Source organism: Actinia tenebrosa, unplaced genomic scaffold, assembly GCF_029948245.1.
Source record: "Actinia tenebrosa isolate PJP-AT-01 unplaced genomic scaffold, QUT_ActTen_1.0 PGA_scaffold7__59_contigs__length_16204524, whole genome shotgun sequence".
In the NCBI taxonomy this organism is placed as follows: domain Eukaryota; kingdom Metazoa; phylum Cnidaria; class Anthozoa; order Actiniaria; family Actiniidae; genus Actinia; species Actinia tenebrosa.
In genome coordinates, this window is record NW_028292584.1 from 236198 (window position 1) to 254753 (window position 18556).

Genomic DNA, 18556 nt, shown 5'->3' on the forward strand with positions numbered 1-18556 from the left:
CTATCAAACTTTGAACAATAACACTTGAACAAGGTTTTCTTCTGTACAAAAGAATATCATCGGTCGCTGAGCTTAAAACAGTAATTATTTTGCAGTTTTTACCGGTTGGATATTTCTGCTAAATGAAATGATAAAATCTTAATAAAAAAAGGTGATTCAACCAAAAGGACGACAAACGTAAAAAATCAAAAGTCAAAAACCATAAAGGTGCATAAAACTAGATCCCTACCAACTAAGTTATTAGTCTGAATAAGAATCCAAAGGAAGAAGTCGTTTAAAGTGACATTTTGGTAGGCGTTTTCACTAATTAAGTCCAGACTGAGATGATTGTGCTGAATTTCCAGCGATGTTCAAAGGCATATGGCAGCTGGTGAAGTTGTACACATTTGGGACTACTTCAGTAGCCTTTACGAAGCCATTTACGTTAAACATTTATCCAAACACCTGTAGTCTTTCTAGTGTTCTCAATTTCGTTTGAACATTTTAGTTTTCTTATGGTTTCTTCGTCTGCCAATTCTCGACTTTTCCATAATCCTTTGCGTCTTTGGGGGGTAACCAGAGGGTAAAAACCCGCTTATTTTGGTGAAGGCTGGTCAGACAATGTTGAAAATACCTTGTTTGGTATCCAAAGATAAAATGAAGAAGTAAAAAACAGAAAAAGATAGAAGCTTGAAGACGTTTAAGGTAAATTTTAAACATTTTTGCATAAGTCAATACATTTTCTGTAAGACCAAAACTCTTCATGTTCTGTACACGCAAAATTAACTTGGAATAAACTGACATTCAGCATTGTACGAATAAAAACACGTATAGTATAATTTCAATTAAGAAACCTTTCAATTTGGGACAGTTTTTTGATTGGTTACCTCCAAAAAACGCCAAGCATTATGGGGATGTGAAAGTAGAGAGTGCAAAACGGGAAGCCATTTTGGAAAAGAAGTTTGCAGTTTATGAGTGTTGCTAGGCAACTGAACTACCAATCAATTTTCTAGTAATTCGGCCCCGTGATTACGGAAAAAAGCCCTCCTTCATTAGCCAAGTAAGGATTGACGTATTTTCAAGACTTAAGTGAAGAAATATCGAGTAAAATTTGTATTTGTATTTTTATTTATCTCCATTTGCAAACAAGTAAACGATTACAATAATAAATTATTATAATTGTATTACAATAGTAACATATTGATGGAGATTGGGCAAGGATATAGATAAACTAATTAGTTGCCCATATAAGGAAAATTAAAAGAAACAGGAATAGAGTGGATAGGAAACAAAAAACTAAGGTTATACAGAGTGAGTGATATAGGTCCTAGAAGAATTTAGAAAATATACGCTATAACATAACAAAATTAATGTTGCTTAAGGTAATGGTTATTCAGTAAAGATTTAAATTTTTTTCTAGTTGTAGCTTTTCTAATTGGGAGAGGAATATCGTTCCAGAAATGAGTAAATAAAAAATTTAAGAATATTTCTGTGTTATCGGGCTGTTATATTATATATTACATTCAATAAAGAAGTTTCTGGTTTTTTTTAATCTGTTGATTATTAGAGCTTTTCAAAATTATTAAAATAATTTTATTTTTAAAAAAGTTCGTTTTTATTGTAACTGGTTTCTCGTCTTATTAACACCATGGACAAAGATAGTGTTGTGTTCAATAGGACAAACATTAATGAAGCAATAGTAATCATTTATGACAGCATGCTTTTATCTTAAAGAAATCAATTCATATGTGAGATAAACAACAAGGTTTGAAATTGATCTGCGCATTTGTGAGTAACAGCTTATACACGATTGGTAAAACCTATTGAAGAAATAGAAAACGCGCGCGCGTGTGCTGTGTATTTTCTTATGCAGATATGTTAATTAAAAAATGGAAAACATCGGTTTATTTCTAAAATGTATATCTATTACCTATTCAAAAAGCGGCACGCATTAACAAACTGCTATCGAAGTCTGTAACTTCGACCAATCAGCGCGCGCGATTTTTATTTAACCAGCTAGGTATTGATACTGACTGATTTTAATTTGCTGTTATATTACTTTGATGATTTTAATTTAAGGAAACCAAACCCCATGCTGCCCCACGTGCTCATCACGCTGCTGTCATGCGTCGCCCACGTGATCGGTGAGTTCCAATGTCAAGGCACCTGCTATTCGGGATCTTTCCCAAAGAACAACCAAGTTATCGAGGGAAAACATCTCAGAGGATACTCCTACAAGAACATTACCGCTGATGTCCCACGCACGTGCTTCTCGTCCTGTATCAATGATTGTCGTTGTAAGGCGTTCCAGAAGAAAGATGTCAGGTGTGAGTTGCTGGATGAGGACAAGACTTCCAAGGCAAAAGACTTTGTAGATGCGACAGGATACGTGTATTATGATCTACAGCAAACATTCTATAAAGGGGTAAGTTTTGATGCTTTTGATGTTATACGTATTAATTACGTGACTAAAATCAATTTTCAACTTTTTACCTTAGAAATCCCACATGGTTCATTCCGCGCGTGCATGCTATAATGGATGCTGTAGAAGTCAGCCTTGTATGAACGGAGGAACCTGTGTAGAACACTGTGAGAAACCAAAAGTCAAGTTTAGCTGCAAGTGCCCAGTAACTCATTCTGGGAAAGTTTGTGAAACAAGAGAGGTCGGTTCCTGCATAGATGTGTTGAAAGGATCTGCACCAGGTAAGTAGTATAGGGAATGGGGGTTCCAGCGCAATCTCAACACGGGCAAGACCCGTGTCAAAAATCCACCTACGGAAACAACCCACTCCAAGTGTGGTTGGGGGCAACAGCGCAAATATGTTAGTCTATATATGGAGTGCGAAGAATGTAAGAGAACTTTTAAGAAAGAAGCGGATTTGAAAAAGCATTTGAAAATGAAGACGAAGTGTATGAGCAGTTATGATTGTGGATGTGGTAAGAAGTTTGAGACTAAGGTTAAATTGTTTTGGCATTGTCAGGACTGTGAGTACGACTACGACGACCTAAAAAGTGCTTGGTATTAGGTATAAAATATTTCCTATTATATAGATGGAATCCCAAAGCAACTTCAGCACGGTGTCAATACCCGGTAACGGTGAGATTGACGTTAGACAGTTTTGGCGTCAGTCAGAAAGGAAGGTTAAAAGGACTCTCCGAAAAGGTATAGAAGAATTAGGAGCCCTGAAAGCGAGCATAATGGTAGAAGTAAGTTTATCAAAAGACGAGGTAATGACGACAGCAATGTTGCGATCAAAGTCGTTAGTGATATTAGAATCCACGAATCTGGATAGGTCACTCAGTGAAGCCTTAGAAGCGATAATGGAGTCGCTATCTAACTACACGAAAGAAGGATCGGGTTGGACAGTAGAGGAGGTTGAAGGAATAGAGATAAGTATAGCCAGGTACGTACCCATACGAGGGGGGAGTTACGTGCCGCTACCAACGTGGGTAGAAAGGAAGAAGGCTATTGTAAACGTGAAGAATGAAGACAATCGATGCTTTATGTGGGCAATCAGGTCTGCACTGTATCCAGCAGAGAAGGATCCCTGTAGGACAAGTAAGTATCCCACAGATGATTTAGAGTGGGATGGTGTGGAATTTCCCATGCAGTTGATAGACATCCCCATATTTGAGGAAATAAACGATCTAGCAATTAACGTTTACGGAGTCAGAGAGCAGACGATAGTACCACTAGTGTTGTCAAAAAGTAAAGGAGAGCGCGTACATTTATTCTACCACGGCGGACACTACTCATGGGTTAAACACATTAGCAGACTATTCTACAGACATACTAAGCACAAAGGCAAAAAGTACTTCTGTGACTGCTGCTTGCTGTCATTTACATCCTTAAATACCCTAAAGAAACACGATGAGATCTGCCGCGGAGTCGAAGAAGTGGCGCAACGGATCCAGATGCCCACCAACAAAGAGCTTTCATACGCAGACCATCAAAAGCAGATGCAAGTGCCTTACGTGATATATGCAGACTTCGAAGCGTTGATAACTAAGGAAGAGCAGAAACGTGGCGCCACGAATAAGGTAGGATTACACGAGATCTGCTCCTTTGGTTACATAGTAGTCAGATCAGATGGTAAAGCAAACCCTCCTGTGATTTACCGAGGTAAGAACGCAGCTAATGAGTTTCTAGAAGCATTGCGAGAAGAGGAGGGAGAGATTAGAGAACAATTAAGACGTCCAAAGAAGATGGAATTTACCAAAGAGAACCAGGAGGCTTTTAACAAGGCAAAAAAATGCCACATTTGCCAACATACGGTTCTTCAGTTTGGAAGACGAGCCAAGAAAGCGTGGGATGAAGATGGAAAGTATCTAGGAGAAGCTCATTTTAAATGCGGGAAGTATGCTAAGAAAGGTGAGAAGCCGGGAAAGCCCTCCACGCACTGCATTCACTGCCACAAAGCATTTGTTGAGGATTTCTATGTGGATAAGGTTAGGGATCACTGCCACATCACGGGTAAATACAGAGGAGCGGCTCATTGGAAATGCAATATAAACTTCAAAGTAAATCCAGACATGGAGATTCCGGTGTTCTTTCACAACCTCCGCGGTTACGACTCCCATTTGCTACTACAAGGAACAGACGGCTCCGACGTCAAATGCATACCCAACAACAAAGAGCGCTACATGTCCGTAACTGTGGGTAAGCTAAAGTTCTTAGATTCGCAGCAGTTTATGGCGGACTCCTTAGCAAACCTCGTAAAGTATAACACCAACTTTCCCATTTCCAGTCAATATGGTGCGGAAAGGAAAGGAGTGTACCCATACGAATACATGGACTCCTGGGATCGATTCAAAGAACCCCTACCACCCAAAGATCGCTTCTACAGCACCCTAAACGAGTCTGGTATAAAGGATGAGGAGTACCAGCATGCGTTAGACGTGTGGGAAAAGTACTCCTGTGAGAACATGGGTGACTACCACGACATCTACCTAAGGTCTGACGTAGTGCTACTCGCAGATGTTTTCCAAAGCTTCAGAAAGATGGCTATGGAATATTACGGATTGGATCCCGCTAATTTCTACACGGCTCCTGGGCTCAGCTGGAGTGCTTTGTTAAAGAAGACAAATGCGCAGTTGGATCTCCTAACGGAGTACGACATGTATCGGTTTATGGAAGACGGTATTCGTGGCGGCGTATGCGGACCCAGCCGACGTTACGCCCGCGCAAACAACCCCTTAGTAGAGCACGACCCAGAGAAACCAACCACATACATTTACTACCTGGATGCGAATAACCTTTATGGTTGGGCAATGTCACAGTACCTACCTGTGAGAGACTTCGAATGGGATCCAGTGAAGCCGATAGACTTCTACATGCAGGTAGGAAAGGAGGAAGACAAGGGTTACGTCTTAGAAGTGGATCTGGAGTACCCAGAGCGCCTGCACGACGAACACAATGAGTTCCCCTTAGCACCAGAAGCGATAGAGATACCATTTAAGCAGCTAAGTCCGCTGCAAAAGCAAATGTGCCCTGGTTACAAACCGTACAGGAAACTAACTATGAACCTGATGGATAAGAAGAAGTATGTGGTACATTACCGCAACCTGCAGTTCTACGTGCGACACGGAATGCGCGTAGAGAAGATCCACAGAGTCCTAAAATTCACGCAGGAACCCTGGATGCGCCCCTACATTGACTTTAACACGCAAAAGCGTACCGCAGCGAAAAATGACTTCGAGAAAAACCTCTTCAAACTGATGAACAACAGCGTGTTCGGAAAGACAATGGAGAACATCCGCAAGCGCGTAAGCGTAAAAATAGTCAGCACCAAAGAGGAAGCAGAAGCATACGTGTCACAGCCAGGCTTCGTTAGATACGTAGAAATGCTGAACTTCTACGTGATTCACATGAAAAGGGCAAACCTCTTACTAAACAAGCCCGTTTACACAGGCTTTACGGTGCTGGATCTATCGAAGCTGCTTATGTACGAGTTCTACTACGATAAGCTTAAGCCAAAGTACGGAGACCGCTGTCGCCTCCTGTACACAGACACCGACTCCCTAATTCTAGAAGTGCAAACGGAAGACGTTTACAAAGACTGCCTCCCCGACATAGACGAGTACGACACCAGCGGTTACCCGAAGGAGCACTTCCTTTACTCTGCGAAGAATAAGAAGGTAATTGGGAAGATGAAAGACGAAATGTTAGGAAAACCCATAGTAGAGTACGTGGGTCTGAAACCAAAGATGTACAGCGTGCTAAAGTTAGACGGCGTAGAAAAGAAAGCTAAAGGCGTAAAAAAGTACGTGGTTAAGAAGGACATTACGCACGAGTCCTACCTCAACGTATTACGAACACGCAAGGAACAGCGGCATAAGATGAACAGCCTGCGCAGCTATGGTCATCAGATACATAACGTCACGCAGGAGAAGGTGTCACTGTCTGCATTTGACGGTAAGCGATGGATGTGTGATGACGGAGTGCATACGATAGCATTCGGACATCACACGATAAGCAGTTCTTCTTTGACGAACCCACGCGTGGGACCATCATGAAGATAATACAAGATGGGCTGACCCTTCTTAGCTATCGCACTTCGGATCTGGTAAGTTTCCAAAGACCAATTAGGATCCGTAGCTCTTTTGGATCCTCCTTCTAATTCACCCGGCTCATAGAGATATCGAACCGTGACATTACCTAATTTCTTTTCATGGGGGAAGACCGCCCTCGAACTTCTGACGTAGGACTTGTGTTCCACGTGTTTCTTTTTTATGGCATCCTTGGGTTTTATTCCCGTAGCCCTGGCCGCCTCGTTGTTCAAAGCCACGATGACCTGGGGGAGCCTCTGAGTCCATTCCCTGTTGCGTTTGGAGGGATCTTCCAGCTCTTTCCAATACTGGTACCCAAAGAGGCGCTCGGCCAAGGTCTTGTTGAATCTTTCGACGATGCTCTGACCCCTGTGGTACTCTGCTTTAGCTCTCCTAATCTTAGTGCTGTGGTCTTTCATGGTCTTAGTAACCACGCCCATGAACTCTGTCCCCGCATCCACTTGCAGCAGCTTAGGCCATTTCAAGACGCGCTTATAAATCCTACCTAGGGCTTCTGCGACTTCCCCAGAATCCTTGCTGGTTATAGGTTCGGCGTCCTTGTATCTGCTTGCGATATCGACTACGGTCAAAGCGTACCTATAGGTCTTCTTTCTCACCTTATCGTGCGGCAAGAAAAGCAAATCCGCCTGATGAACTTCATTGGGGGTATTTACGGTGAAGCTGGGCCTGGGAATGTACTTAGGCACGGGAAGATAAACCTGCCAGAGGGTTTGTTTTTTCAACCAGTTCTTAGCCGTTTCGTCTGATACCCGGGCCGCGGTCGCGAGTTTCTTGATAGCTGACACTCCTTTCCAATAGCCTTCCGGCCCATAGTAAATCCTTTTAAGTTTGTCCTCTACGCGGCCCATTATATGAATTCCAAAACAAGATTGATCTTACGTCCGTTAAAATCCACCGTCTTTCCGTCCACTTTAATGGTAATGTTTATGCTTTCTACCAAATTAGATAAGTCATAGCTCAAAGAAATGGGAGTGTATTCTACTGGGTCAAATGGATTACCTTTGGGTAGAAACTTGGACATAAGAGAAGACTTTTCTCCATTGTTGTAACTATGGACCAAGTCGCAATAGACTTCATAAGAGGATGCGACTTTCCATTTCACATCATATGTACTGCCGCTATTTATCGTGGTACTAGTAAGGCCCAGGAGTTCTACCAATGAACTGTCCTTTAGATTGGCGCTCCCATTATTTTTCTTGAATGTCATTTCATGGGGCAATCCTGTGGTAAGAGTATATCCATGCTTTGCTAGCTCCTTAGCCAGTGTTATGGGGGTGTAATGGGAATCTGGTATTTTTGGTTTGGTACCGGAAGTTCCGATGACAAAGCCATTAATTAAATTATACCAAGAATTGTACAAAGAGCAACTAACCAGCCGAACCCTTTCCGCGCGGATGGGAGGATTCAGATAAGTAGTAAAGTTATTCTTGTCGCTTTCCAAAAAGACGATCATTATATTAGATACGCCAAGGCCACGCCTCCCGCCAGCCCTGCGACTCCTACAAAGACCAATTCATTGTCTTTTTGTTTCTTAGAAGGCTGGTAGTAATTCTTGAACTGAGGCTTTTTCATTCTAAAGTCGGGGTGTGCTTGCGCATAAAGTTTGAAGGCGTAGTCTGTGTTTTCGAAGTTCTTGTCTGCCTGCATCTTGTCTTGGTAGTTCTTATCCAACCAATCCCTGTAAGCTTGTCTTTTTTCATTCCAAGCTGCCACGTCCCGCTGATATTTCTCCAGCGCTAAGTCGTGTCTCTTCCTTTCGGCGGCACCGCTTTTGTCGCCTCTGACTAATCTATCCAAATATTGACCGCCATAATTAGCTCCAGTGAATGCTAAAGCTGCAATGACTCCACCTGCGACTAAGCTAACCATTTATATGTTAGGCAGGTACTTTTCTTTCCGTAGGTAATCCTTTACCATGATAGCCCCGCCTACGGCAGCGGTCATCTTAGCAAAATTAGCGAAGCTCTTGCTTGGGTCTTCAGTAAAGTCTTCTTTGAGCACTTTCTTACCTACCCAACCAATACCCGCAACAATAGAAGTAATGATAGCTGCCTCTTCAACAGTTTTCAACAACGCGGTCGACATTATATTACAAAGCGAGAAGGAAAATCTAGGTCGCCGCGGGTGATAAATCTACTCCATTTCAGGGATCTTACTTTTTCTAACCTCCACAGGTGCGTGATATGTTGGCAGCACATGCACGGCCTCCCACTTTACTTTTGGCTTCGTTGCCCGCCATTGTAAGTAGAGGCTGCCTGCTGCTATAGCAACTCCTAACGCGCCAATGACGTACCCAGGATTAATGAAGGATTCCTCTTCTTTTTCTTCCGCCTTTTCTTCTTTTTTGGCTTTGTTCTTTTTATTCATCTCCGCGAGCTTCTTACCGGCAGCGACTCTGCCTGGAGATTTAACCTTGGTAATCTTGGTATCTTCTACGGGTGGTTGTTCTTCGGTGCCACTCATCTTATATTAAGGGACTTGAAGGACTTGACAACGACTTGACAACGACTTGACAATGACTTGACAACGACTTGACTAAGTACTTGAGGTGACTTGACTAAGTACTTACGAATGACTTAACTAGGTACTTGAGGCGACTTGATCAGGTACCTCAGTAAGTGCTGCCTGGAAGACCTTTTCGACTTCTCTATCCTTCTTGAAGTCCTTCCAAGATGTTCCGAAGGAACCTAGTACCTCCTTCAAGTCGACGTGCTGAGCTACGTGCAAAGCCGCAGAGGCGACTGCCATTAACTTACCGCACTTCAAAGACAACCAGCCGCAGGTTATCTTAAGTTCTTGGGATATGACATAGTCATCTCTTATGTCCTTCCGCAGTTGCTCCACGTCGTCTATAGGCAGTGCAAGTCCAAGCAATTTAGTTGCAAGTCGGATAGCGGAGTCTGCGACGGCGTCTGTGGTCTTACTTGCGAGGGCAGCCTCGTACCTCTTATGGAACTTTTTGACTTCCTCTTCCGACAGCTTATTAACCTGCTCATGGGTAAGTTCCTTGCCTATCATTTCTTTGCACTTCCCAGATGACACAAGGATGTTAAGTTGTTCCTTGAGGTTACTTTCATCTAACTGTGTGGGGACTTCATCTATGAGCTGCTCAATGTCCATATATGTTAACGTCATACGGAAACCTCAAAGAGAAGATCATTTTGGAATGTTGGTGCGTTTTTAAATGCCGCATGTATTCGTGCAGCTGTTCCTTGGATATCTCACCGCCGTAGTCGCTTAAAATGGTTTCCAGGTCAGACTTACTGGGTGTATAAAATACTACGAGAGAGCCTATGTTTTCCCTAAAGGGTTTAGAGACACTGGTAAGCTGCTGGGAAAGCAACCAAACGCTGATATTGTCGTGTCTGCCGCTGAAAGCGAGCTTCACTAATTCGGAGGTGCGCTTTTTTACGTCGTCCCCGCAGGCAATGTCATCCAGTATGAGTAAAGTCTGTGTATCTTTAGGGAATTGCTTATGCCAGAACTTCAAATGGCTGGATAACTCGTTAGGGTCTAAAATATCTACAAAGAAGTCGTCATCTTTCACTCCTATGCCCGTCCAGGTGTGGTTATTCACGTAGGTGGGGCATAATAGCACTATGTAGTCGAAGCGGTATCTAAAGGATCCTAATAGCTGCTGCACGATGAACTGGGTCTTTCCGCAGCCGGTGGGTCCTACTATCAGAGCGTTACAAGGAATATGGTTCGGATCCATTATATATACGATGGAGCCAGTGGAAGCAGTGCAAAGAATTGTCGCCGACGCAAAAGATAAAAGAGACACCATAGAAATGCAAAGGGAAGAGATAGACCGGTTAAAAGAGCGCGTACAGGAATTGTACGATGAAATGTGTGGTCTGAAGCGTGCAGAACGGTTTGGCGCGCTTTTGACAATGGCGGGCTGGGCTAAGGAGTCCATTAAGGACTTCATTCGATATCCCCCATAGATATATGGACTGCATTACGTGCGAACTACCTGCTGACTGCATAATCCCTCCCAAAACACCGATACCCAAACCGTGTAAAAAATACACCTGCCGTCACTGTAATAAGGTATTCTCTGAAGAAGACTTCGTTGGACATTGGTGTCCCGCGGATACTAAAGCACAAAGGACTTTAGACGACGCTCGAGAAGAGTAAGAGGTCGCAAAGAAGATCTTACTAAGCCCCCGGCAGGGGGAATTAGCATAGGTCTTTCTTTTTTATTGTTATTTTGTTAAATGCTGCAAAGAGGTCTCAAGTAAGGACCTATTTTTTATCGTTATTTTGTTAAATGCTGCAAAGAGGTCTCAAGTAAGGACCTATTTTTTATTGTTATTTTGTTAAATCATCGTAATCGAAGAATGGTTAACATGATTATCTTTTTGCTGGTTTCAACGATGAGAAAGAATGATGCCTCATCTTTTAATGGGGGCTTAACAAAATAACAAGAAATAATAGACCCTATCCTAAAACCCTCTTACAGGGTTTAACAATTTAACAATAAAAAATAAGGTGTATATAATGAAGTGCGTGCAATGTGATAGAGCTTTTAGTAGCAAGCAGCGACTGCAATACCATCTTTCCAAGAAAGTCTGTCAGAAGACCATCAGCACTGTTTGCGGTGACTGCGGTAAGGAACTGTCCACAGTACAGGCCCTACGATATCACCGCGAGCATAGAGTCTGCCTTAAAGGTCATTGCCGCCGATGCGATGAACCCCTCTTCGAAGAAAACTGGCATAAGTACCGCTGCCGTCGCTATGACCTCACAGATGTGGTCTGCGAGACCCACGGCGATTTAGCAGAGCGATGTTGCCCCCTTGAAACCGGCCGGGTGCTCACGCGACGTAAGAAGGAGATCGACGAAGACTTCGTATGCTTCGACGACTATGAGGGTGTAAGGTGGGAGAATAGGGAACACTGGGATGGCATCTGCGGCCGATGTGGCTGTATACGTAGCGGCCAACATATTTGGTGCTGCCTTTACGATGGCCCTAAGCCCTTAGATCATTATCTGTTGGTAAGAAAAGAGTGGAATCTACTTAAGGTATAATGTTACCTTACATCGCAGCGTTCCTAGGAGGTGTGACTATTACCTTATCAGCGTATGAAATGGCGGAAAAAATGAGGGTAGACACAGCAGATGACTACTTATCCGCCCATGAAGAGGATTAGTCGCACAACGGATTATCCTCCGCTCGACGTTCGATGTCAAACTTCCATCGGCCGTTTACCTTACCATGACTGCGTAGGTGTGTATATTCTTCACCCTGCAGTATGTATCTCACACAGTCAGGCGCCCAAAGGCTGTATTCCTGACCGTCGCGTTCTAAGACCAACCTCAAACGGTCGATGTCTTCGAATGCGACGTAGTTTTTTATTCGATATGAAACGCCTTGCGACAGATCTCGCCAGTGTGTTTGTTCAAGAATCATTATACCTATGAAATATTTTAAGGTGCGTGCTTAAAGTGTCTTGACCTTTGAATGCCTTAATGCACCAAGGGCAAGGAATGCGAATACCGGCAACATATTCGTCTATTTCCCTGCAAAGTAGATCATAATCATTGCTTACGATGGTTAAATATCCATTTTCTTCATATCGTTCCAACATTACCTTTTGTTTCTCGGACAATACGCCGGTGCCTTTGGGTGTCTTCAATTCTATGCATAATCCATTGTATTTATTATGGTTGTTAAGGATCAGCAGATCAGGTTGACCTGCCTGGTAGCCTTTCCGCCAGCTTTTAATGCGCTTACTTGCGGTGTCCTGCAGTTCTCCAAGACCTGGAACTATGATTACGTGCGAGTAGAACCTACGCACCCTGTGTACGGTTCTATCGTGTATGTCTGCCTCCGTTTCTATCTTAAATGCCATTGGATTTGAACCATTGAATCGCTTCTCCATATCGTATTTACCTGTCTTCCTTAGCGTGGGTAGAACGTCACCCAACACCCATTTCCTGAACTTTTTTGCTTCAGCCTTTTCAGATCCGAATATCAATTCGTAAAGACCTTCCTCCGTCAAATACACGGCATTGGGTTGTGCGTTAAGGGTGTCACGCTGAGTTACACCCTTTAAAGACTTCAAAGTTACCCTGTTTTCCTCTGATACGTGATCAGACGCCGCTTTTCTGGAATTTACGTAGCCCAACGCCGCCGCCACCTCCTTCGCTTTGAAGTAAAGTTTATCGCCTTGCACTATGCATTGCAGTTTGGTTTCGTTGTTTTCGAATACGCGAAGCATATTATACCTAAGGAATATTTTTTTTTTATCCTTTCGCTTGGCTCAAGGAACGCGAATCAATACGCAACGCTTTTTAGCTGATTCATTTCTACACTCAGTTGCGCGTCTGAGACTACGAAGATATATGCGTTGATCTTAGTAGTGTCGCTGGCATGTTTGGTGCGCTTGATCTCCAACGTAATGCCGTCCTGGGTATTTATCAGGCGTAAACCCTGTCCATGTAGGTCTTCGTCGTTCGTTGTACGCATGTCGATCCACAGCGCGTACTTATCCTTAAAGAATTCCTTTGGGCCAATTTGGTCACCAAACTTACGCGCGACTTCCCGGTACATGTCCTCGGGCTTTATCCCTTGTGAGTAAACCTTATTAGGCACTCCGTTAATGCTAACGCCTACGTTAGTGATGTTAGGATTAAAGAACGCCTCAGAGTCACGCAATCCTGCCGTGTATGTCTTTGCGAACAGCAACATTATCCCTGTAAGGCTGCGCCTGGGAAGGTTAATGCTTTGGTTGATGACCTCTTCGACATTATTTGTAAAGCTGAACGTCTTATACATCACAACGTGGTCGTAAAGAAAAGCCTTGCCGGAGCTGTATTCCATACCGGCGCTACGTGCTAAGTCTTCGCTGTATACCGTTTCATACTGCAGCTCTAAGTTAGTAACGGAGTATGGGTGGACGGCTGAGGAACTTACATCTTTTCCTTGCAGGATGTTCGTAGTATCTGCTAGGGTCACTTCGAACTGCAGCTCGCTTAGCTGCCTTGGGTAGTATGCACCGTGGTTCGTAATAACTTCAAAGTCCAAAGGAACGACATATTTAGTACCATAAGCCGTCTTTATTTCGTCTTCTCCCGAGGCGCTGTCGGTTGCGCTTCTTACCTTGCGTATGGCTTCGCTGGCGATTCCCTGCTCTATCCTTTGCGCGCGGTCAAATGCAGTCAACCATAAGTCTTTGTACGTGGTATACAAATCATACCTGTTTAAGTCCAGCAAGGATTCCCCGGCGAACTTTATGCGCATCTTTGAGACAATGTTGCGGCCAAGGTCGTTGACAACGTGACGCGCGTCCGCAGTGCTTGGCTGTATTGCTAGGTCAAACCTTAGCGCCAGGGTACCAGGAACCAATACTAGGTTATCCGTTAGGCGGGGTACGCCTACATACAGCGTCTCCCCCGGCTTTGCGCTAGAAGGCGTGAATGTAACCCGGTGAAAGGTGCGTTCTGCTTTCAGTCCGCCGACCTGCTTAGGTAATATGTTGGGGTTTAACTTTGAGCTTATCATATATAATGGAAGTAAAAGGAACGGATTTTGATCCCCTTACCGAAGAAGGTCAAGTCGACATTAACGACGAAGAATACGACGCATGGACTACAGGCGCGGAAACCGACCCCCTAATCTACGACATGGCCCTAGAAAACACGTACGGCAGTAGGTGGAAAAGCTTCAAGACCTCCTTGAATCGCATGTGGCGCGAAAAGAACCCGGGTAAGTCCGTCCCCGAGTACATAGAACTTCGAAACATGGGTGAGCAGGGAGCAACCGCGCGGGAAACCGTAGAGTGGGCAACGCAAGAGCTAACGCAGCGCTATTCCCACTTCGAGGCCGACGACGTAAGGCTCACGGAACGCGGAAACAAAGTCCTCATAAGCGTCCAAGACTTGAGATTTCCTGACAAAGACCGCTGGACGAAACCGCAACCCCTTTTCGACGACAATGGTGAAGTTAGGGGTGACGTGGCAAGATTAAAAGGCTTTCAACTAGCTACCAGAAGTGCGTTAGAAAGGTTGGCAGCCTTGAATGAAAGGGTCGCACTAGAAAAACACGCCGAGGAACTACAAGAAACGTTGAAGGAAAAGGAAGCAAATTACGAAAGACAAATACGGCGGCTAACCGATGCTCACAAGAAAGAAATCGAGGGCAAGAACGAAGTCATACTGCAACTCAGGCGAGAAGCTGAAACGGCTTTAGACGAAAGAGACCAAGTCCGACACGCCTTCAATCTTGTTCTAAAAGACCTGGATATGAGCAAGGAAGAAGCTAAGAACTTACGTATCACCATAGCAGGCTCTTTAGAGGAACGGCGGCAGTTGGTTGCCGAAAATAACACTAAAGAAGAGCAAATCCGGCAAATGAGACAGGCCATCGAAGACCTGGAGGGGCAAATAGAGCGGCAGCAGGAAATAATCAATGACCAAACTCGTACTGAAGAGGAAAGGGAGGCAGCTCAAAGAAAACTAGAAACCCTTCGAGCACGCCATGCGGAATTACAAACGCAAATAGAAGGTAAGGAAAGGGAGTTGGGGCTTACCACCAAGGAAAAGGTAAAAAGAGCCCTTTTGAAGTATGGCGTTCCACTGGCATTTGCGGTCGCTATTAGCACCGTAGTAGGAGTTATCCTTAGCGCGCTTAAGGCTACAGGTGCAGGCGTAAAGAAATTAGGCAATGGGCTGACGGACTTGGGAAAAAAGATGGCAGCCGGCTTGCCTGGGCTGCTGGGTTCGGTTGTTTCCTTGGCACTTAGGACCGGCGGAGAATTGTTAAAGTTCGTGGGGAATAACATTTGGATATTAGTCGTCGCTATTGGGGTGGTCCTCCTGAAGAAGATGAAGGCTTGATCTTCTCATCGGACGGTGTCCTGCTTTGAGGATAATAAAAGACGGTATTAGCACCGCCCTGGCAATTTGGAGCCAACGGCAACACACTCATGGTAGAAATGGGCTTATGACTCCAGGCTGCATTAGCGGGCCTGCGACCTATGCGATTTATCCCAAACTTGCCGTCATCAGAAGTGACTTGCAACTTAGCATATTTACAATTGGCTAGCATATGAAAAGTCACTGGCGTTAGGTCTTCAGTGGATCCAGTGTAGGGCTCCATCGAAAAATGGGTAACTTTCCTGGTGTTCGTTGAAGTTCGATAAGGAAGCAGGGGCTTATTATTCTCATCGATAAGCCTAAACCCCACATTCGCATGCGTATTTGCATTAATGCTAATAGTGCAAATGACCAATGCAGTGCCCCCAACCTCAACCCACAGTCCGACGTCATGCCAAGCGCCGTTGTCATATCCCTCTTCATCTAAGCGGTGGGTATAACGCGTTTCCCTCACGTATGGATTCATATATTACAGGGAACAAGTTCCCTTCTAGAGGCTCATTACCGTCAAAGTGCTGATGGTCATGTGGTTATAGGCAGTATTCCTTTGATTTTCTATGCTATTTATGCAAACACTCCCGGTGTCATCTACTCTTATCTGTAGCTTTACCTTCCCGTGGCAATCAGCAACCATGTGGAAAGTCCAAACGGAAAGATTCTCAGAGCTATTCGTTGGCGGCTCTACTGAGAAATGCGTGGGCTCTCTGTTGTTCGTCTTCGCGCGCATGGGCTGTAATACTCCATTGTCGTCGCAGAAACGAAATCCTATATTCGCACTGCTAACGGCCCCCAAAGAAATGCTGCATAATATCAACTTCTTTCCGGAGTAGTTCAAATCCACGGACATCCCCGTGACATCAACCCAAGATGCTTGGGTGTATTTTTTCTCGCCTGTGTAAGTCGTATAAACGCAATCTACTCCAGCTACGTAGGGGTTGTTCATCGCCATATATAATAACTCAGACCAATGCTTGCAGCTGCTAGGCCGGCCTTTAGTAAGTTATGGTCATATTCCTCAGGTATCGCAGGCAGGACCTTCTTTGATGGTTTCTTAACTACGGGTAGCTTCGTTTCGTGTGACTTTTTTGGCTTCTCTACGAAGTGAGGAATGTTCCTAAGAGTGTCAGAGTTCACGTCGTTCACCCCAAACTTCATATCCTTAGTAGCTCGCTGCAGTTTGTTGTTGTATCCTACTACAGAACCAGTATTTATAGATAAATTACTAGGCATTAACCAACAACCCGGGGCTACTGCGTAGTCCAACCTCGCCTTAGAATTTTGTATGGCTAGTTGGTAACGCTGTACGCCCTTGCTAATGTCGCCCTCCAAGATTGAACTTTCAAATAAGATCAAGGCTTCGGCTCGCGTTTCTTCTGCGGCGCCAGTATTTCCGATTATGCTGGATCGGGTGTTTACCTGAGCTCCAAGGATAGAATACACGTAAGCTTCTATGCTGCGGTTTAAACGGGCAAGGCCGGCTTTGGTTAGTCCTTTACCTTCTGGGGGTATGAAATTAAGATATTGCTTTGTTTGCTCGTCGTTGGTAATTTTGATAATCAGTGGATTAGCCCCTGCATACTTACCGCCCTCGTCTTTGAACAAAGGTCCGTCTCTAACTTCCTTAGTGGTCTTAGCGTTTGGTTCAAAGAAGGTGCTACTGTCGTGAGTTTCTTTGTGATACCCAGTGTTCCATCGTAGATTCAACGCATGAACTTCCTTATCACTTAGCTCGTGTCCGCCAATCCCCCAATAAGCCCAAATATATCCCAGACCATTGTTAGCGCCGGCAGTGCATCGGAAATCCTTCCCTACAACGTCAAACTCCTTACAGAGTCTGTCATAAGCCGGCACGCTGTATTTATTATCCCTTGGATAGAACGCAGCATCCCCCGGTAATGCAGTAACGCCCATCTCATGCAGTATTCTTCTAACCGTGAAGTGGAAGTGAAACATGAATATTGAATTCTTCATCAAGTTTGCACTTACACCGCAGCCGCTAGTGGCACACCAAACCGCAAAGTTTAGTTGCTGCGGCCAATAACGCATGTTAGGACCACTTAACCATTCATGAGATTCCTTAGCGGTGGTATGAATAATGGGTACGTCTTTGAAGATATCCCGCACCTTTAACGGAAAGGAATGCTTGTTAAAAATCCGCATGTTCAGCGTTAGGTCCAAGCTTGGGTGTTTATCAAATGAAACTGCGGGTATCGGATAAGTGCTGGTACCAAGCAATAATTCCTTTGACCAACTGGGTTCAACATATGTTGGCTTAGGCTTATGTTCAACATAACCAGAATTCTTCAGTTGATCGTCTATCTGATTAACCAGCGTAGGTTTCAAATCCTCATTACTGTACATTCTGGAGCCGTTATAGTAAATACCATCGGGCCTTCTTTCGAACTTACTAGCATCCGCGTGCGGAAACATCTTCCTGAAGGCCCTCCAATTCCAGTAATCCCTATTGTCGTGATGTGGCTGCTCCTGTATATCATTCCCAAAAGCGTCGTACATTAGTATATATAATGGATGTTATACCATCAGCGCCTCCACTCTATCCTGATTTACCTACAAAACCCAATGAATTGAATGCCGAGAACTTCCGCTTGAATAAGGCAAATCTAATCCTCGCTTACTTAGAGGGTCAAACGAAGCACTATGAGGAGGTCAGGAAAAAGTATGCTAGAGCCCGAAGCATATTACATAAAATCGCGATAACTTCCGGCTCCATGTCCGTGGCGTTAACAGGCTCTGGCGTTGCTACTTCGCTTACTGGACCGGGAATAATCGTTGGAGTTCCTTTGGCTAGCGTCGGCGCCGTCTGCGGTATTATTTCGGCTGTTACAACAGGCGTTATGAAACAGTTGTCAAGCAAAATATCCAAGCATGACACGACAATAGCTCTGTCAAGGGCTAAAGTAAATACGATCATTGACCTTGTCTCAAAGGCTTTGCGTGACAGAAAGATAGACAACGCAGAATTCTCGCTTATCTTAGCTGAAGAAGACAAATACGAGAAACTAAAGTCGGACATAAGGAATAAAAAAACCATCGTGAAAGATCTTTCCGAGGAATCTCGCAAAAAGATCTACCAAGAAGCGAAAGAAGAGCTTCAAAGAAAGCT